Source organism: Paramisgurnus dabryanus, chromosome 4 (genome assembly GCF_030506205.2).
Source record: "Paramisgurnus dabryanus chromosome 4, PD_genome_1.1, whole genome shotgun sequence".
Lineage (NCBI taxonomy): Eukaryota > Metazoa > Chordata > Actinopteri > Cypriniformes > Cobitidae > Paramisgurnus > Paramisgurnus dabryanus.
Genome location: NC_133340.1, coordinates 51351605 through 51373689, shown reverse-complemented (window position 1 = coordinate 51373689; position 22085 = coordinate 51351605). Strand labels below are relative to the sequence as shown.

The window sequence follows — 22085 nt, the reverse complement described above, 5'->3', positions numbered from 1 at the left end:
GTAAATGACACAAATTATTGCTGCCCTGACGGTCTGATAAAGTATTTATTTCTATGAGAAACCATTTGTGTGCGTGTTTTGAAGCTGATCGGAGATGCGCGCGTACCCGCGCAAGATGACGTGGTCCGTCTCCTTCTCGCGCACATCTGGACAGACGTTCTCTGATGGCCTCTGACCATGACCATAAACATCTCTCTTTTTGCACAAACGGAGAAAGACGACGCAAAAGCAAAACTTTCTGAAAAGTGTCCTGCTTTAGAAATGACCACTGTGGTAGATGAAAAAGAGACAATCTGCCCTCTTTGGATATTAATCATCTGGACTGATCGCATGCTTTTTGATAAGGTAATGTTGCGTGATATGTATGATAATGTATGGATCCTGGTTCTGTTGTCGGTCGATAAAATTAAATGATATGAACATCCCTAGTCTCGCGAGATTACATGTGTCTCGCGAGATTACATGTGTCTCGCGAGATTACATGTGTCTCGCGAGATTACATGTGTCTCGCGAGATTACATGTGTCTCGCGAGATTACATGTGTCTCGCGAGATTACATGTGTCTCGCGAGATTACATGTGTCTCGCGAGATTACATTCTCATTCATTGCAGCGAGTGCTCAGCGCGCCTCCATCCTCCCTCTCTCGTTGTGTGCAGCACCTCAACAGCGCGCACCCCCGGCCCTCTCCCCTCTCTTTGAAATGTGCATCTCTCACATAACAGTGAAAGGTATTTTAACTCCGTGTTCCTCCGTGTACTTTCTCTTTTTCGCGTAAACGTCAACAGTCACGGATGTTACTGACAGCTGCTCAAGCTGTTCTGTAGTAACAGCAACCGTGTATTCTCTCATATTTATGAATTTGCAACAAATTGTCTGCGCTATACGCGATATACAATAAAAGTACCACTTGAATTTAAATAAAGCACTCATAACACAACAACACTGATGAGAAGAGCAACATCAGTACAGCCTCAATGTAAATGTATGATGATTATTTCAGACGATGTCGCGTTTTTAGCAGCAGTTAAAGAAAGAGCTGATTGGATTAAACAAAGAGTTACTGGGTCGTGGGTCCTTACTGGGTCCTGTTTAGTCACTATTTCATAGACAACAGAACAGAAACTATGTAAAAATAGCATTCAGTTTTGTTAAAAAGCAATATAATGTGACCGATGCAGGCATTTGTTATAATACATACATAATGCTTTTTATTTATAGGCCACAAATGTAATGTGTTTGTTAATGTTGTTTAATGTAACTTGGTTTTAATACTTTATTTGAACCAATTATTATTGCATCTTTGTTATTATGTCATTTTAAATGCTACTGTTCACTTGGGTCTATTTTTATTACCCCAAAATAACAAATTACTTTATCAGTTAGCAAAATAATTGTTAGGGCCAGTCCTTGATTAGTTAAAGGCACACAAGGCAAGTCTGAGTATTATTTCTCTACTAGCGCCCCCTAGTGTCTGGGAGTAAATGCGTTCTATATCTAAGACTATACGAGACTGAAGGACACCGGGTCGGATACAGCGAACTTGCAAGTGGGGTATTCATCCTACAGACGGTAGGGGCGGGCGAGAGAGTCTTCATTCGTCATGTAATGAGTCATTTAACCATATACCGACTTACGAAGATGATTTATTAACATAAAAATGCTGCCTTGTGTCCCTTTAAAACATTTAAAAATAATGTGATTTCAGTTTCTTATTCATTTATTTTATCATTGAGGGTTTTTTAAAAAGTGTAAAAATATCGTGTCGTTCTCGTGAACCCAATCTCCTGTTTCGTCTCGTCTTGTGGATTAAGTGTCTCGTCACACCCCTAATATATATAAATTAATTATTACCATTTGAAAGTAGCGCAGTAACGCCGCCAAATGTAGCGAAGTAAAAGTACAGTTTTTTCACTATAAATGTACTTGAGTAAAAGTAAAAATTACCCATCCTTAAATTTACTCTAAAAGTACTAGTTACCCTTAAAATTTACTCAAGTAAATGTAACGAAGTAAATGTAATTCGTAACTACCCACCTCTGCTTATATACTTAAAAACAAAAAAAAACTTTAAAAAAATAAAGTTTAAGTAATTTACTTTTTATGCTCGCAAAAAGCTTTCCGGACCTATCCACCGTAATTGATGATGAAATCACAAGATATTTGACAGTGTTGCGTGCTGAACTTGCTTTCATAGCTTGGAATCCAAATGTAGTCAGGGCTCTGAGAAAATCGCTTTGTTACTTTCGATCTGTGTTACTTTCCATCCTGCTCTCCCCATCATCATTAAACTAAAAGTTTGAATCTAAGCATCTCCAGTTTCCTGAATTTTTTTCTCTCAGATGAGCCATCTTTGTTTACCATTTTTTTTTTGAGATAATGGTCAAAAACTTAATTTACAGAATGGCACTCTTCATTCTAATAAACTTTAATGAACTCCATCAAACATATCACATGTTTTATTTTTCAGGTTTCAGAAAATGGCATTAGTCAAGGATGACCAGTCTAATTCCATGACGGAAGTTGCCTGTTTGAGAAGAACAAAATCTGAATGAGAAACTATACATAAACGTAGATAAGCAGAATGAATAAAAAAGCTTTTCACTGGTGTTTGATGTACTTTAATATCCCTGTTTGTAAGACTGTTGTGCTTGTTTCTGCTTTGTTCTAAATTGCAGCTTGATTTCAAATCCTGCTCCTTTAATCTTTAAAACGGCTAATACATTTTTGAGATGTTGTGTGTACTTTTTTGTCTGTATGTCTAATAACTAAAATTAATCTCACCTGTATAATAATTTCTGGAATTTTATTTATTTATTTTTGCATAAACAAATGAGAAATGTTTATTTAAATTGTTCATCCACATTATAATACATTTGTAGTTATTTGAAAGATGTTGCATCTACTTTGTGTAGTTAAAAAAATAGGATGTTAACCTGTATCTTCATTTCAACATTTGTGATAATGTCGTGGCTAAAACTCTTCTCTGTTTAGCAACTAAAAGAGTGCCACAAGGATGATGTATTTTTGTAGGCCAACCCAGAAGTTAGTAGGACACTGTTTCCCTCTCCAAAAAGCCCATTTATTTTTCCCATGACTTTACAATTATTGCAAAAAATAAGCTTTGTGTTTAACAAAAGTTTATGACACTTAAAGATTTTGTCCAAAATAGACTTCACAGATAAACACAACTTTTATGAATGTTGTTAACTGCAGAATTGGCTGCCAAATAGTGCCGGGTTTCGATTCAAGAATCGATTCGATTCCGATTCTCAAGATCTTGAATCGATTATCATTATTCGATTTGATCTGATCCGATCTTCGAGATTTAGATAAGTGTTTTTGAAAAAAGCATTTTTCCAGTTGTTACCTGAATTACAGTTTTCAAAACAACCACTTTTCCAGGTGCGTTTTCAGCACTGAAGGACATCCGGGGCTTAGCCCAGACCATTTTATGTAAATACAGGGATCACTAGCCTAGATCACCCGCTCTAGCTAGCCTAGAACCAATTAAAACGCGCATGTTCAGTGTTTTCTTATACATTTTTTTTTTTAGAATTGTAATTAAATGATTTTTATTTTTGGGCGAACTTTTCTTTTAAAGTGCCCTTTTTTCAGACACTTGTTTTGTACATAATATACCACAAATTCTTTTTTAGTACTTAAGATAATCTTAAAAACATGGGTGTCCTTATCTATTTTATTTTGAGATGTCATGAATATGAACAGAAATGCATTTAACATACTATCTCTTATTACAAAAATATATACCACTTAAAGTAAACTTGTACTCTTCTTTCATACAAATTTTAGCATATTTCATATTACAGTTTTTCTCAGTTGCTTTGGCACATTTTTCACAACAGTCTTAACATTCTCTAAACTGTGAGTGAACTGTTTGCTGGAACTTCAGAACTTAATTGTATGTCTGCAAAATGATTACTCACCCAAAACATTTTATTCATGCTTCAAAACCTAGTTATCTTGTCAGTAATTTGGCCAAGGCCACCAAAATATAAAGTATTTTTGTCATTGCGTGAGCCACACTGGTCAGAATGTTTAGTTGTTTTTTCACTATGGCAGAGGACCATTGAAATATCCCTCACATCCACCTTTCAGTCATAGCCCAGTCCTTCATTGACAATGGTTTACTGTACTGTTTTTTGTCTAGCTAACAAAATACAATTGTGTAGAAAACTGAAAAAAAAAAGAAATAGGATTTTAGGGTAAGAGTAGCCTCCAAGGTTTGACATCACCCATTGCACTCATACTGCAAAGGAGAGTGTAACCATTATCATTCGCACACTTTTGTAGAAGTTAAGGTATCAACTCAAGCTTTTTTTAAAAAAAGTACTGGTTTCAAAACTACTTAAAGTAAAAAAAAAGTAAAAGTAATGTAAGGAAAAAAATGTCATTAAGGAAAAAAAGCCTAGGTTGTGCCACAGGGGCCTATTGTGCTACCCTATTTCCTCAAAAAACATTTCTAAAAGCCATAATAACTTAAGTGTTATATTAAAATGTTAATGTTAAAGAAAATTGGTATGCACTAGGCCAGGGGCCAACATCAGTCCTGGAGTGCGGATGTCCTGCAGATTTTAGATCCAACCCTTAAAAAAACTTGGCTACCTGTAGTTTTAGCTGACTTTTTAGACCTTGATTAGCTTGTTCAGGTCTGCTTGATTAGACCTGGAACTCTGCAGGACATTGGCACTCCTACCACTGCACTAAGCTATCTGTTTTAACTGCATAAGGCAGGGGTTCTCAACCTTTTACAAGCTGGGCCCCCCCTCCCAAAGCAGGTTCATTGCAGTTGGGGCCCTCCCACACCACCAGATAGATAGATGGATGATAGATAGATAGGGCTTCATACTGTTGTTTGCCAGCACCTCGGCACACACGACACACTGAGGTCTCATATCAGCTGTGACTGTAAACCCGAACTGCAGGTATGCTTCATTGGTTGGCTTGTTGGTCCTCACAAGAAATTTCTCCATTTTTGTTATGTGTTTTTAATATTAAAGTTTATGCAATATGTAAGTGTTCGTGTGTGTGTGGCTATGTGGAGAGACGTATCGGGGGACAGGGGCTAATCAGCAGGACTTGGGCACAATCTTTAATAAAACCAACAAAATAATTATTTTGCAGACATTTCAGATTTTATTTTAATACATAACGATTATAGTCCTTCGTGTGTGTGTGTGTGTCTTAGTCGGGTGGGTGGTTTTTAGTTTTGGTTTTAAGTGTAGCTACTGCCTAGCAGTTTAAAAACAAAATACTGGCTAGGGCTGAGATTTCATCTAATCTTAAATAAAATGTGATATTAGTCTTTAAAAAGACTTTTGGGGTTTTGTTGTAAAGGCTTATGTAAATCGAGATGTGAAGAAACATTTCCGCTTTGTAAACTTGTAAAAAAATAACTTTAGTGAAATGACAAATATCGCAACTGCTGTAAATGTTTTAAATTAGGAGCACGGAGAAAACATAATACGACGCTCGGATAGTATAATGTCCCATCAATCGTCTCGTGGTTAGACGATATGAAGCGGCAAGTAACCTATTGGAGATATTTAATTACCTCGTCCTGTCAGAAGGAGCAGCATTGAAAATTATTAAAGTACTTATGCCTACCAATATTTACACAGTGATTTCGTCTTTTTTAAAGCAAATATGCCCCTTAGCCAGTCCAATAACTACACTAGTCAACATTTGAAGTGGATCAAAACCTTTCTTAAAAGTTGTCTAAAACCGCTACCCAATACCCGTTCTTGTCTTAGGACAACTTTGATGAACATTTTTGATCCACTTCAAATGTTGAGTAGTATATTTCGTTTTTTATGTGGTAATGTACCATGATAGAATTCATTTGCAAACTTGCGAACACTTATTCCTTCAAATCAGGAGACTTAAATCCTTTTAAGTGGAATCTACAAAGCGCACATATGGTTTAAGAAATTCCTTACAGATAATAAATGATCACACTGTAAAGGTTTATATAACTGCATGGCAGGTTACATCTGATCACATAGTAAAGGTTTAATATAACTGCATGACATCTGATCACATTGTAAAGGTTTATATAGCTGCATGGCAGGTAACATCTGATCACATAGTAAAGGTTTAATATGACTGCATGACATCTGATCACATTGTAAAGGTTTATATAGACCTTTTGCGTGTTTGCAAACAGAGATGACGTTTTTTGTGGGCGGAGCCCAACTGGTGGCAGAAAGTGAATGCTTCTCAATAGCTGTGTGAAGTGTTTTAGCATTAAACTGTGATTTTTAAGGATCCGGTGTTCTGTAGAAGTCTGTTTCCCCTATATTTCTCTTAAGTGTAATGTTAATTGTAACGTTTTCACCAAGTTACGTTTATTTTTTAAATAAATTAAAAGTTTTAATGGCTTGGCCACTGATATGCTTGCATGTATATGTATTGTTCTTTATTGGTAAATCAATTATTTTTACAGTATGAATCTCTGAAGTACTTATAAGAGCAATACTATCATGTATTCTGTATAATATCATTTATTAAACATTTAATCATTTCCTGTTTTCAATTTCTTCCTTATATTTTTATCCTACGTGTTTGATCTAAAACTATTATGTTTACATACAAATTAATTTGTATAGGCCTGTTTATATATTATTAACACTTTACATCGTGTGTGTGCTATGTTTATATATTTATAAGTAAACATCATAATTTAGAACAAACAGGAAGAAGACATAGGCTAAGATATATGGTAAAAGAAGTAATAGAAAATGAAAAAAATACGAAAACTTTAATAAATGGTAATATTATTGATATTATGAACTAATTAAAATCTTTAATCTTTCTAAATAAATTATAAACGTAACGTGATGAAAACGCTATAAGAAACACATAGAGGGATCAGACTTCGACAGAACACCGGATATCTTCTCTAATTATTTTCTATTCAAATAATTAAAAGATTTTCAGATGATTTCATCACTCCAGTCTGTCCGAGGGCTTTTATTGCAACCATAAACACCTACGTTTATCTTCAAATGGTGTCTTCGACGACGATATACTATAAAAATGAAGGTCATCTATTTTGGCATTCCTATTCTGACACTCAACAGCACAACAAAACATTTTCTAGTGAGTTATATTGTTCGTTTCACTCGTGTCTCATTCATTTCCACTGTTTTTCTGCCACCACATGCGCGCGTGACGTTACTGTGACGTCGACTCGCAAAAGGTCTATTCACCTTATTCCGCCACGCCCCTTTTTAATTCTTCGCTCTTCCGCATTTTGTCAACCGACTTCCGCTGCTAATATGGCACAGTGCATTCGGTGGTTAGTTTGGTGGTTAGAAGATTGTTTGTAGTTCACTATAACTTTAGTGAAATGACAAATATCGCTACTGCTGTAAATGTTTTAAATTAGGAGCACGGTTAAAACGTCATACGACGCTCGGATAGTTTGTCCCATCAATCGTCTCGTGGTTAGACGATATGAAGCGGCCGCGGCAAGTAACCTGGCATATTTAATTACCTCGTCCTTTCAGGAGTTGATGGAGCAGCATTGAAAATTATTAAAAGTATGTCTACCAATATTTACACAGTGATTTGGTCTTTTTTATAGCAAATGTGCACCTTAGCCAGTCCAATAACTATTTCGTTTTTATGTGGTACCATGATAGAATTCATTTGCAAACTTGCCAACACTTATTCCTTCAAATCAGGAGACTTAAATCCTTTTAAGTGGAATCTACAAAGCTCACATATGGTTTAAGAAATTCCTTACAGATAATAACTGATCACACTGTAAAGGTTTATATAACTGCATGGCAGGTTACATCTGATCACATAGTAAATGTTTATAGCTGCATGACAGGTAACAGCTGATCACATTGTAAAGATTTAATATAAATGCACAACATCTGATCACATTGTAAAGGTTTAATATAAATGCACAACATCTGATCACATTGTAAAGGTTTAATATAATTGCACAACATCTGATCACATTGTAAAGGTTTAATTAAAATGCACAACATCTGATCACACTGTAAATGTTTAATATCACTGCATGACATCTGATCACATATGAAGGTTTAATGTAACTTTACAACAGGTAAAGCAAGACCACCCTGCAATAAATTAAGACACAGCTTTATCGGAGTCATCAGGAGCTGATCCCAAGCGTATATCTGGAAGCTGTTGGTGTATGTACTGGTAAAGTGCTTGGCGACTGTGTAATGGATGCAATATCAACCCTGTTTAAAGCTGACAAAGATGGTTGTTTCTCAGTAGAGATATGTACATTTGTGCCAGCTCAACACATTGAAGCAGTTTCTCGGACAGGGTTTACAGGACTAGGCCTTAATTATATTAGGACATTTTAGTTTTTACAAACAAACCCTACAAAAAAACAAGACTGGTGCGCATCTTGTGACAAAACAATGGCACTCATATATGTTGAGGTATGTCAGTAAAAGGTGTTTTTAAATTATTGTAGCTCAAATATGCATTTTAGCCTGGGACCAGGATAAGCCCTGTCCGGGAAACCGCACCAGTGTTTTCCCATATCAGATGTAGGTTGCTTCAGGTTGAGTTGTGATTTTAAAGTGTAGTTGTGGTCAGAGACGGATAGATGCTCCCATTGTGTTTCTGCATCACAGTTTAGGAACATGTTGATTGTATCATCCTCACAGTTGTCCACTGCATCACTAAACATCAATGCATCTGTGAAAACAATATAACCATAAACAGTTTTATGTTAGTATTTAAAATAAACTTGCATCATGAGAATTAATATATAAATGGCACCCATACTTAAACAGAACAGTGTGTAAGAGAGATGCATTAAAAAGAGACAAAAACATTATACACACAACCTTTAACTTCAGTGTTAAATAATACGTTGTTTAATAGGTCATTATCATCAATATCTGAATGAGAAATGAACTGACATTCTAGCATCTGAAATCTCAGTAACTTGTAGGAATCACGTGGGCTACTGTAAGAATGCAATGTACTATAATATCTCGTTGTATATCGTAAATATAAAAATATAGGTGGACAATTAAAACCATTCAAATAGTTGCATTTTATAAACTAACGTTACTGATCTTAAGTGTATTTGTAGAACGGACTTCACAAATCTAACTTTAGGCGAACGAGCACAAAGTTAGCTAAGATAGCTTACCTGAAACTGGCCACCTTTTCAACACCCGGCGTGGTTTAAAGTTACCGGAACATCGTAGTCGAACCAATAATTGGGATAAGGGTGTTCCTCAGTTGGCTTAAAATTGGTAAGAAAGAAACATAAAGGCGCTCGAGTGAGCTTTTTAAGCTTAACACGTCGCCTTCAGTCACTGCCTCAGCTGCTCATCGTCTATGCGGCCGGAAGAACGTTGACAAAATGAGCGAAATGGCGCCGCCCTTGTTGTCGTGAAAAATAAGGTGAATAGCTGCATGGCAGGTAACATCTGGGGCACGTTCAATCTCACACCGGTGCGCAACGTTTTGCTACGGTTTCCGGGTTGAACGACATGTTTCCTGGAAACGGTGTGCAACGGAATGCAACAGGTTTTAGAAGCGTTTTCTCTTGTTTGGTGGGTGTGTCAGAAATGTCGGCCCAATCAGCGGCAAGATGTATAAAACCACGCGGTAGTAAAGAGACAGCTCGCTCAATGGGTTCGAGTTGGAATGTTGTATTTCATTCTGGACGGCAAGGTCAGTGACTGTAACATCGAGGGTATTTTACAGTATTAAACACACATTTATAACGATTTCATCAGGCTTTAGAAACAATTAAAAAAGAACACAAAGAATGGCCTCTCAGCTACCGTAGTTGCAACTCTTGCGTCATCACAACAGGGTGTTCAATGCATCACCGTTTCTGTTTAATAAACGTTGTGCAATGTTTTGTCGGGGCTGAACGCAGCCCTGATCACATAGTAAAGGTTTAATATAACTGCACAACATCTGATCACATTGTAAAGGTTTAATATAAATGCACAACAGATCACATTGTAAATGTTTAATATCACTGCATGACATCTGATCACATATGAAGGTTTAGTGTTACTTTACAACAGGTAACATTTCCCAGATAGCACACGTACGTCTCAGATACGTATCTGCGAGGTAATCACTCAGATTTCCATTCCGTCTGGAAAACGTATTATAAAAGTCGTTTGCCCATATGAATTACGTATCTGAGACGTACGAGCCCAGCCGTTTTGAAGACGCTTTTAAGATCTTTTCAAGACGCTTGATATTTAGAATGATGGTTAGCAGATGTTTCTAAGATATTTCCAAGATGTTTCTTAGATCTTTAAAAGATCTTTATAAGAGCTTTAATCGAGCTCTTTCTAAGATGTTTCTGAGAGCTTTAAAAGACGATTAAAAGATCATTAAAAATAAATTGCTCTAAACTACATATTCTACACAGTTATACACACATATTATTACAATATATCATTGACAACAATTAAAACAGTATTTTCAATAAAACAGGCAGTTGATTGCGTAAAATTTATTAAAATTAGACAAAGGAAAACATTCATAAGATGCATATTTACACGAGTGTATGCAAAAAAGCAACGTTTTTCTATAACATACAAAGAAACACAATATCTTTAAATTAATCATATGCTTCCTCGGGCAAAGAACATCTTTTCCCGATTTTCCGCGTCTCCTTCAGTGCTAGACGGACGGATTCTTCATCTGCAGCAGCTGCATTCTAAAAGAAACCATTACAAAAATAAGGAAAAATTAATTTTACAAACTATGTCATATGTTTTCTTTGTTTCCTCAATATAACTCTGATTAGAATGTCAAACAAAGATAAATTCATCCGTATTAATCGTCAATATCGTGTATATTATTAATATGAGCGTCTTTGCGTTAAATTCGTGCTACACCACACCATGCACTTATATCGACGTCGCAATGCAAAAGAAGAAGGGCAAGAAAGAAACCTGTCCTGGTCTGGCGATTTAAGGGAACATTTGTTTAAGGTATGTAGTAATAATACATTTTAATAATGCTGGGTGTGGGATCAGTTAACTAGAAATTTCTTTGATAATAAGCAATGTATGTACAGTAACTAGCTAGTTCACGTTAGATATTTTATTCACGTGTCTGTGGTTATTTTAGGTTTTCAGCTAGCAAAAATTGCGCGGGCCGAAAGCGGAACGATTAATGCTGGAACACTCGGCCGATCCTCGGCATGAATCTAGGTCCGATTGCTCTGCGAGCGCTCGGTTTTCACGCGCCCCGAAGACACGGCCGAGCACCCAGTTTTAACGCGGCCCGATTGCGGAACCCCGAGTGAGAGGACGTAAGCTCCCCTCCAATCCTGTTCCTTATTTGGGCTTGTTTAATTGATTGATTTTATTGATTGGTTAATACTAAAATTGCTAAGCAACCATTATGCAACATTAACTGAAAATAAAACACACAAGGAAGAACAAGGATTTCACGTTTAATGCATTTTTTATTCACTTGAACACACATTCTCTCTCTCTCGTACACACAAACAGGTTTCCATGTTTTGTGGGGACATTCCATAGACGTAATGCATTGTATACCATACAAACTGTATATTTTATTCCCCTTACCTACCCCATTCCCTAAACCCAACCATCACAGAAACCCTTCTCCTACTTCACATTTACAAGAAACATCATTTTGTTTGATTTATAAGCTTGTTTCCTCATGGGGACACAAGGTCACAAAAATACTGGTATTCCTATCTTTGTGGGGACACAATGTGATAATTACCAGGTGCACACACACACACACAATCAGTTCAAATACGAATTTTCCAAAAATCAACATTTTTAAATTTAAAACATTTTAATTCATTGTCTGTCTATTGTCTGGATTCGGCCACCATCCCTGTCATATGCTAGCACCGACCACCTGGTGATGAGGAGCTCTATCTCCTTTTCTGTGTTATCTTTGGTCAGGGCATTCCGGCAGACTGCATCTGAAAAAAAAACAAAGATAGAAGAGGTCAGCATGACCATGTGATGTTACTCATAAAACCACCAAAACTTATTTTGGATGCAGGGCTCTACGCTTACATTTCTTTTTAGTTTAGGAGCACATTCAAAAATTTAGGAGCACATTCTGATCAATGACAAAATAACCTTCCCATTATAAGGAGATATTTGACTATAAAATTTAAACCTTATTAAATTTCAAATTCATAAATTGAGTTAGAATAATAAGAGGCAATCAGGAAGAATAAGTTACCAATCAAATGAAATCAGTAGCAACAAAATTCATCTTTGCACTGCAGAGGTGGCATATAACAGAAATGTGGAATTTAGTTATATTTACAGACTGTTTAATGAGGCTCAGAAGTAGCATTAATGCATTTCAATTTATGATAATGTTATGATGTTAATGTTTTAAATAGAGTTTGAGTATAGAAATACAATTATGATCAGTCTTGAAGAAAAAAAAATGACTAATTTTTTAAGGGACACAAGGCAGCATTTTTATGTTAATAAATCATCTTCGTAAGTCGGTATATGGTTAAATGACTCATTACATGACGAATGAAGACTCTCTCGCCCGCCCCTACCGTCTGTAGGAAGAATACCCCACTTGCAAGTTCGCTGTATCCGACCCGGTGTCCTTCAGTCTCGTATAGTCTTAGATATAGAATGCATTTACTCCCAGACACTAGAGGGAGCTAGTAGAGAGATAATACTCAGACTTGCCTTGTGTGCCTTTAAGACTAGTCTTAAAGGTTTATGCAACCAGCCACTGATCGAGTCAGTCGCACTGTAGAGCCCTGGGATGTCACTACAGTGCCGTTTCCAGCACTGACACTCACCCAAAACCACACTTTTCAAAGTGAGCCCTTTGAATGCAGGCTTTCAGTTGACCTCACTTCAATTGATGAGTCTCGCCACGAAGAGTTTATTGTTTTTTTCAGGACCCGGTGTCTTTAAGAGTCTTGTCTCCGACCATTCCAGGAAAAACAGTCTGAAACAAAAAGACATGTACCTTATTAGTTATTTAAGGAATATAGCATGAGTGAAAATGAGGACTGACTTTTAGGAATGATCTGATTAAACCATAATTTAACTCACCAAATTCTTCTTCTCATCTGGATTATTTAATGTCTCCTACAAACATTGTAGCTCCTCAATAGTTGAAAGTGGGAGCCCAAAATGTGTTGGGTCTGGGGTGAAGTCTGCAACTGCTGCTCTCTAATAAAATCGAGCTGGATGAGGATCTCCTTAGCAATAGGCTTTATGCCCAGCTGCACTACTTCCTGAATTTCAGCCAGCTCCTTGTTTCCTGTCTGCCATTACTGGACAAACTGATAAATCCAGGTGTGTCTGATTATTGTTGTTGTGACTACTAAGCTCAGGCACACCTGGATTAATCAGTTTGTCCAATAATGGCAGACAGGAAACAAGGAGCTGGCTGAAGTTCAGGAAGTAGTGCAGCTGGGCGTAAAGCCTATTGCTGTAGAACACAAGAAAAAGCAGGCATAGCAGATTACTAGCAAAACATTGTACGTAGATATGTCAGACTAAACCGAGAGAGATCACTTTGTATAATTCCTACCTGTAGGCACAGCCTCCTGAGAAGACCTGTGTTGTGTGTCATATACTTGTGTGCCATGTAAGGTTGGGGTGTGCTAAAAGAAAAGAAAAATATGTTTTAATCTCATCACATATACCAAATAGGAATAGGCAAAAAAAAGTAAAAAAAAAATTTTTAAATGTGGTCAATTCAATATCAATTCTCATCGTTTTTCTGTATTTATTTTCATTACATTATATCTGAAAAGCATTCCGGTTGAAGGAACTGTCAATGTCCCGATTGGGCCAGTGCTGCATGATCATAAAAGTTTACATTTTGCACGCATTTTTAAGCCTTGTCAATTTAAGCATTCAAGCGAAAGAGAACTTGCGATATGTGAGAAGAGCACACACTGGAAGCGCTTACAGCTGCGCGACAGCGTGCAAATTACGAAATTAATTCTAGTTCTCTCCTTGCAAATTCACACATTTTTTAAAAAAATGCCGGCCTTTGCGAGTAAACAGACGGTTATGAGAAGAAGTAGAAAAAGAATGCATTCATTGCCTATCATAATTTGATCCGTGCATTAGTCTTAAAGTGGTAGTAACCTTCACCTGTTTGTGTTTTTAAATGTTAATCAAACTACAAAAGAGGAAGTCACTCCCTGCTTTTCACTGAATAACGATTTGTAACTTTGTGCAGATTAAATAAAGGTTAATCCTAATAAGTGAAGATATGCCGTGTTATTTTACATTTGATTACTTTTTTCAATTTCTGTATCTGAAAAATACTGTTAGACCTACCTGAAATGCACAGATTTCTTCATTTGTATCTTTGTTCTATTGTACTTATATTGCGTTGCTTGCATTTAATTTTTATTAACAACCATTAACTTGTCTTTAATCTATGAAATTGATATTAGTAGTTTTAGCTGTAGTATCAAAAATAGAATTGATAATTGTTAATTTTCACTGGTATTTAAAATATTGGGTGTCATAACCTTATTACAAGAATAAATGGGTAAAAACTACAAAAACTATTTCATTCATTTATTACTTTTTTTGTGGTGGGGCCAGTGAAAATGTAATCATTGAATCGAAAATCGCAATCCAATCAATTTGAGATCTAATGTATCTGAATCGATTTGAGACATCTGAAACAATACCCAGCCCTAATACCAAAGTGATTTTTTTCTCTCCATGGGCTATCTCACCCTTCTTACTTGAAATCCAGTTTGGCCTGATGTCTGACTTCTGCCAGCTGCTGCATGGGTTGGGGTGTCTGTAGGTGTAGCACTCAGGCTGTTGGTAATGGAGATTGGAGACCACGATGGTGGACTAAGCGCTGTGATGTTCGCTGAAAGGGGAGAAGCCCGTGGACCTACAGAATTTCTACCTGTGGGCACAGCCCCCTCACAAGACCTGTTTTGTGTGCCATGTATGGGTGGTGTGCTAAAAGAAAAGTTGTTTTAATTAGGGCTGGGTATTGGCAAGGGCCTCCCGATACGATACGTGTCACGATACATGGGTCATGATACGATACGTATCACAATACAATCAAAAATGTAAAAAATAGAGCTGAACACCTGCAGCTCTTTGAAAGCTGCAGGTGTTTTTAAATTTTCTGCCATTTTCTCACTCCCTCTAACTTCTGAGACATTGACCGAATGGCCGTATATGGCAGACAACTGGACAGTGACAACTACAGCAGCGGCGAGGAGGTCGTTTGACGCACACAGAGGGATTTGATGGTTTTTAAAATATCGACAGTAGAAATCGAAATATCGACACACTATCGATACAGCTAACTATCATGGTAGTTAGCTGTATCGATTTTTTGCACAGCCCTAGTTTTAATCTCATCACACATATCAGTCATCAGTCAGATCATCGTCAACAAGCTTACTGTCGTTCTTAATACCTTGCAGCAAATTAGACAACGATTTAACTGCTTTGTGTCTCAGATTAGATTTAAAATAATGCATTTGATCAGCCATTCTTACCTAAGAGCAGTGTTTATTTTAGAACAGCAAAAGCAAGATTACCTGAGGAAAAAAGAAAAAAAGATTAGCATTGTACAAAACCATACATAATGTCTTATTATACTAAACCATTACAATTTCCCTTTTTTAGTCCAAGCCCAACCCAATAACCATTATGACATTACCCAACTACCAGCATAACTGCACAGTGCATAAATTAGGGTCCATCAAGACATATTTAAGTTTACACACAAATCTATAATTGTGACATTCCATACACTGGTATATATTAATCCGCGAATCACATGCGAGCCGAACCGTGGTTCGGATCAACTGCGATTTGTCACAGCACTACCAGCTAACATTTTGTTCCACTTAATTTTCTTCCAAAGAACACTATGCTTGTAAATATTAATCACGTAAATTGCATTTAATAAAAATTGCGTCCCATTATTTACATCCCAGCTAGTCAATGCTAGCTTCGTTCGCGCCATAAAAGTTGGAGCCACTTTCATATTATCCAAAATTTGCACTACTTTTCTCAGACATGATAAATAATTTGATGTTGTCCTAATTAATAATTCTTAAATGAATTATGAATTCTTATGTTTGTTTCATCTGGAAAAAAGTACATGAACATGTCAAAGGAACATGAACGAATCAATAATAACCAACATGTAATCAGCAACAGTTCGAAATAGAGTTAATATATGATGTGACGGGAACTCGATTGAAACTATGCTTAGCGTGAATGTTGATGCTTTTTAAGGAAACTGAACACAAGACTTAGCTCAAGTTTAACGTATGGCGTAGGATCGAAAAGGGAATGGATGATTCAGTCAGGCGTTGAGTTTTATCTCACCTGTTGTACATACGTTACTCCAGTGATGAGCTGAGCGTGCTGACGCTTTCTGCAGTTACCGTTGAAATCGGCTTCATACTGGCAAAAGGGTCTGAGCCGAGCACCCAGTTTAAAACAGCCGCCAACGTACGGGATTCATCTTAAAATGATTTTTTTATATTTATCAGCTTACCCCGAGGCCATCCAAGATGTATGTGATTTTGTTTCTTCAGTACAACACAAATGTAGAAACTCCAACCGTTTCAGTCTGTATGCATGTGAATAGTAACAAAATCTCAGACAGTAAAAACATGCACAGACAAATCCAAATTAAACCCTGCCGCTCGTGACGACACATTGATATCCTAAGAAACGAAACGATCGGTTTGTGCGAGAAACCGAACAGTATTTATATAAAATTTTTTTACCTCTAATACAGTACTATGCGTAGTCAAATGAGCCCGTGAACAGCACCTTCTTCTTTAGAGTTTTAATGGCGGGTTGCGAAGCAACTTCATAGGTGCATACCTACGGTTTCGGTTGTCCCTGTTAGCACCTTCTTCTTTAGAGTTTTAATGGCGGGTTGCGAAGCAACTTCATAGGTGCATACCTACGGTTTCGGTTGTCCCTGTTAGCCCTCAAGCCGTGCATCCGATACAGTAGATGGCAGTATGCAACTATGACGTTGCTTCGCAACCCGCCATTAAAACTCAAAAGAAGAAGAAGGCGCCGTATTAGAGGTATAAATTATATAATACAGTTCGGTTTCTCACAGAAACCGATCGTTTCGTGTCTTAGGACATCAACGAGCAGCAGGGTTTAATTTGGATTTGTCTGTGCATGTTTTGTTTTTTACTGTCTTTTGTTATGGACAGACTAAAACGGTTGGAGTTAAAAATCTACATTTGTGAAAGTCGCCTACATTGAATGGCATCCATTAAAACCATCCTTGATTTAACATAAGCCGAGTCATTTCCAAAAGTGGTCCAGATCATACAGCCAGAGCTGGGTTACCAGTTACGGTGAACATGAATCGGCCCAGTGCTTACAGCCAGAACAAAAATGAATGTGCCAGAGCGAGCTGCGGGGCACAATCGGCTCGGTTAACACACGCCGATGCCGAGTCTGAGCCGCACCTGCCGCAGGGCAGCCGAGCTCGGGCCGATTATACATGCTAGCTGGGTTGATAGTTAATTTCACTGATAGTTTGAGCCCGTGTAAATTTCTTAAAAAGCTGTAATTATTATTTTATTTAACATTATTATGTTTGCTGTCAAGACTGATATTTATTTATATATATTTATTGACGTTGATATGTAAACTTAACCTACTCAGTTGTACTTGACTAATGCAATAATGACAGGTCCACCTGTTTAAGTATATTGTAAAACATTTGAACATAACAACATTTGGACATAACATACACACATTGTTTCAGCCTGCATCAATTTAGTTGTATAGCATTGCTGGTTAACACCTCTGGGCAGATTCTCCATGTTCTTCTTTTATGTGTAGCTGCTCACCTTAAACAGATACAGTACATTGAAGTAATGTTAAAACAAATTAAGCCCTATAATATTGTTTATGTTTACAATAATTGGTAAAAAGTTTGACGGATAAAATGGTTCTTACCATTCTCTATATAAGCCCCTCTGTTAACTTTTGTTCAAGCCTGTCTAGATCTTTTATCAGTCTAGAAAGATGTTGGAGAAAAGACATCATCCTCTTCTATAATCTCCATCTGTAATTGGACTAACAACTGGACCAGTGAATGCAGGTGACTCCAAGATTGTCTCGTTTACAGCTGCAATATCAAAAAAATAATTGAATTGAGGCTTTTTATATACATTTAGTATTTTTTATTAAAATTCATAATGAGCATATGTATACATTGATTTAAAACAGTACTCAAGACTGTAGATTTACTGTGAGGTTTTGAATGTTGGACAGATTATCAGACCTGCATCTGCCTCAGACATGTTGATGTTTAGCTAATGACGATTTTAAATACATTTTTTTTTTTTTTTTTTTAGGCAACTTACTCTCCATTCGACCTTGCAGGTCACACCATGGTCTCAAGAGGGAAAATGAGTGCTCTATGGATTGAACAGAAAAGGTAGTATTAAACAGTGTTATGTTGTATTTAAATGCCATGAACAATGCGTTTATGTTTTCTTCCTAATTATGTCAACAAATGCTCTCTTACCTTGCATGGTACTTTAGATTAATCAAAACTCCAACCATCTGTATGAGGGTCTGGATGGATAAAGGATGCCCACTGGAGCTGGAAATGATGGATCAGGTCATTTTCATTTGTCACATTTACAAAGAAGCACACTCTAAGGAATGCGTTACCCTGTCTGTGGCAAATACACTAGACAAAAGTATTGGGAGGCCTCATTCTAATAAACATGTTTATTTATTCCAGTATGTCCAATCAAAACAAATATAAATGCTATACCATATAATACCACTACAAAGAATTTTGATTTTTGTTGCAACAGTTTTGTAAGTGCCTTTTTCTGTTCCGAAATGACTACAGCTTCTTGTACAAGTCATTGATAGGTTTAGGTGATGAGTTTTTGGCTAAAAACCTTTGAGTCATATCAAAGGTGTTAGCTGAGTTAAGGTCTGGGGTTTATTCAGACCAGTCAAAGTTCTTCCACACCAGACTGAATCACTAATTTTCTGTTTGAACCTTACTTTGTTTGTAGGGTCATTCTTAAGTTGGTATTGAAAAGCGCCCTGCAAAAACTCTTGCTATAAATTTAGCATCAAACGGTTTTTCTAGAATATCATATGCTGTAGCATTAAGATTTGTGCTCATGGAAATAAGTAAAGTATTTAAACCTGTTTATTAGAAGGAGGTGTCGCAATAGTTATGTCTATATAGTTTATGTTTAACAAGCCAAAATAACTAGGGCTGCTTCTTTTTAAGAACTTTTGGGTATTTTTAAATCAGCCAGAGGAATAACAGTCCTTAAATGTGTAATGTACTGCAATAATTTTGTAATGATCAAACGTGAGGTCAGATTCTTGTTAACCTACTGTGTTCTTTCTTGATGGTTAGCCAAGTGTCCCAGGACAGAAAATCTGTTTCGTATGGATCAGAGTCAGACATTAACATCTAATATGTAATATCTAGTGATATGTTTTCTTAGATAATGCTGTGAACAAATGCTCTTTTACCTTGAATATTAGGTGGATCCACACTTGAACCATCTGTATGATGATCTGCACCCACTGGATCTGTAAATGGTGGTGCAGGTAAGTTTCACAAGTAAACAAACTCAAATCCTATTCAGACCATTCATGATTCCAGCAATAACCAAGTTTTTTCGTAACAATAAGACTGCATTTACAATGCAAATCTTAATGCACAGATCACATTTTTTTGACTATATTCATTTTCTGTTCTGCTCTTTTTATATTTACATAAGACACTATTCATATCTGATATCGGTGTTACAATAATTTGCAAAACTACAGTTAATATGAGTGTCATGATTTGCACTTGAGTTTTGTATCGACTTAAGCCAGGGTCACTGCCAATTTAGGCATGTTTTAATTATGACACTTAAACAATTGTATATGTACTTCGATAAAGGTTTTTGCAATCATGGAAACATAAGTGAATCGCAGACAGCATTCTTCTTTTACGAATGTAAAATGGCTGGAGTAGTGATGTCACTAGCTAAATTAATTTTCATTTGACCTCCCCTACAGAAAGACACAGCACATCATTATATCGTTGGCTCCGCCCACTGGTGTTCAGTCTAAAGTAGTAGTTGTTGACAATCATAAAGTTGTAATAACAGTAAGATTGTGATGTCAGACAAACATTGTGCTGTTGCTGGCTGTGGGAAATTAGTGTCTTTGTAAGGGTCGCAAATAATTATAATCAAAATATGCCCCCCTACCATGAACTAAACTGGACTGTTGCAGAGACCAAGTGTAGTAGGGTACGGAGCGCTCACACTAGTCACACCAAACTTTGGAGGTAAAACATACTTTGGTATGATACAGTATGCATAGTGTGAGTACCCCATAATTTTACTGTAAACCATGCCGCTCCTTAGAGCTTATTTCTATGTATATTTTAAACATTCTTCATTCTCGTGATTATTTTTGCAGGTTTCTGAATTGATGTCAGATGCAAAGCAGAAGCTTATTTTCTGCCAGTTTGGCTTCATTGTGGAAAAATGCTTGAAACTAAAATGCAGGTGACATTCTTTTGTTTATTGAAGCTATGACAAATAATTTGTCTGTTTAGTTAATGTTTTATACAGTGTAACTGTACCTAAACATTGTTCCTTGAGGTCCTCTGCTATTCACATTTTGTATGTCTTCCTTATTTAACACACCTTATTCAAATCATCAGCTCATTAGTAGAGATCTTCATGAACTGAACTGAGGCTGTGTCCAAATGTTCACACTTGTTGTCTTTGCACTAGACTACTTACATTACGTTTTTTTTTTGTATTTGGCCTAGGTATTCTAGTGGGCGTGAAGATCCCAAGCGTGCATGTAGAATTATTCATCCGATGACACACTTAGCATGTGTAAAAATTTCAATCCAGGTAGTGCCAGCAATTTGCACAAAAACGTATTTGTGTTTTATTAACTACTTTTAATTTATATTTAACATTTTTAAGTTTTTCTGTAAATAAAATGAACACTCTGAAATGAACATTTGCTTATATCAAACTTTTAGATGCAGAATTCTTTGCTCCTGTAAAAAAGCTCTTTGTTTTGAGTATGTAGCTTTATTAAAGTGTATTATTTATTCAGTAGTCCCTAAATAAACGACACAATGTTGCAGATGTTTCACAAAATGCATAACAATAATGCAGTGAACACCATAGAAATGTTAACATACAATTAAAAGTCTCATGCTTTACATCCAGAACATGATGCACGATAGGATGCACAAAGTGATATTTGGACGCAGCCTCAGTCTGTCAAATCAAAGAGACATACAGAATGCACAAAGCAGTGGGACTCCATGAACAGAGTTGAGAACCACTGCTGTAACTCATTATGCTTACCTGACTCATGCAGAATTCTGGCCTGGTGTTTGGTCCCCCTTTCTCTGGCTTGTGTCTCCATCATCATTACACTCTTGTCAGTGTAATAGTATCGTCGTCTGCGTACCAGGACTTTGTTACTCAGCTGTCCCTTCTCCTTCAAGCTACATTTTTGTCAAGCTGCAACAAGTTGGAATACATAATTATTAACGTTTAATGATTTTGATGTATGAAATATGTAACAAAAGCAAAAAATGTATAGACATTCTATTAAGAAATTACCTTTTTGTTGTTTGTTTACTGACCTTTCAACCATATTGCATTTATAATTGATCATCATACCTTTGGTCTACTGTTAACAGGCTACTGTAGAAAACAAAGTCAAACAAAAAAGAGAGAAAAAATTATATATGCTGAATGTGTCTCATCTTAAATACATTGTTGTTGTTTTTGTTTCATTGAATTTGGATGTTTTGATGATTTAAGGAAAATTATGTAGCATATATATTGATGTTTTAAATCAGAGTTTGTTAATGACACTTAATCATTAACAAAAATTTAAAAAGCTTTATTACAATACTAATTGATAATATTAATGTAATAATATTGTTTTGTAACACCCTAAATCACTGAGCGCTCAAACGCTACCCCTGTTACAAGCATGAGTGGTTGACTTCATGCAGACATGCGCAGACATTGAAGTACCGCGAG

General features: G+C 36.5%; 4 long non-coding RNA genes across 6 annotated transcripts in view; 2 read left to right on the top strand and 2 right to left on the bottom strand.

The window, feature by feature from the left end:
- The window catches only part of LOC141282051 (uncharacterized), a 78338-nt gene extending 75731 nt beyond the window's left edge, over positions 1–2607 (top strand). The window contains exon 2 of the long non-coding RNA XR_012336599.1: positions 2469–2607. This is a non-coding gene — a long non-coding RNA (uncharacterized lncRNA). The remainder of the gene's footprint in view (positions 1–2468) is intronic.
- Positions 2608–5549: 2942 nt separating this feature from the next.
- Positions 5550–21755, bottom strand: LOC135786098 (uncharacterized). Of its 3 annotated transcripts, none has more exons than XR_010546856.2 (10): positions 21396–21526; positions 19537–19596; positions 19396–19440; positions 18554–18631; positions 18390–18443; positions 17980–18151; positions 17776–17870; positions 9174–10715; positions 7619–8710; positions 5550–5671 (listed from the first exon to the last, which is right to left on the bottom strand). It is a non-coding gene; the product is annotated as an uncharacterized lncRNA (long non-coding RNA). The 3 variants fall into 3 exon arrangements; XR_012336597.1 differs by lacking the exon at positions 5550–5671 and adding an exon at positions 21680–21755 and having other exon boundaries at positions 7910–8710; positions 21396–21554; XR_012336596.1 differs by lacking the exons at positions 5550–5671; positions 19396–19440 and having other exon boundaries at positions 7910–8710.
- LOC135786093 (uncharacterized) lies at positions 11983–16761 on the bottom strand. The gene is made up of 5 exons (XR_012336598.1): positions 16369–16761; positions 15528–15569; positions 13568–13640; positions 13084–13465; positions 11983–12976 (listed from the first exon to the last, which is right to left on the bottom strand). It is a non-coding gene; the product is annotated as an uncharacterized lncRNA (long non-coding RNA).
- On the top strand, positions 17990–21540 carry LOC135786100 (uncharacterized). The gene is made up of 6 exons (XR_010546857.1): positions 17990–18124; positions 18381–18463; positions 18571–18649; positions 19549–19614; positions 20482–20570; positions 21409–21540. It is a non-coding gene; the product is annotated as an uncharacterized lncRNA (long non-coding RNA).
- Positions 21756–22085: the final 330 nt, after the last annotated feature.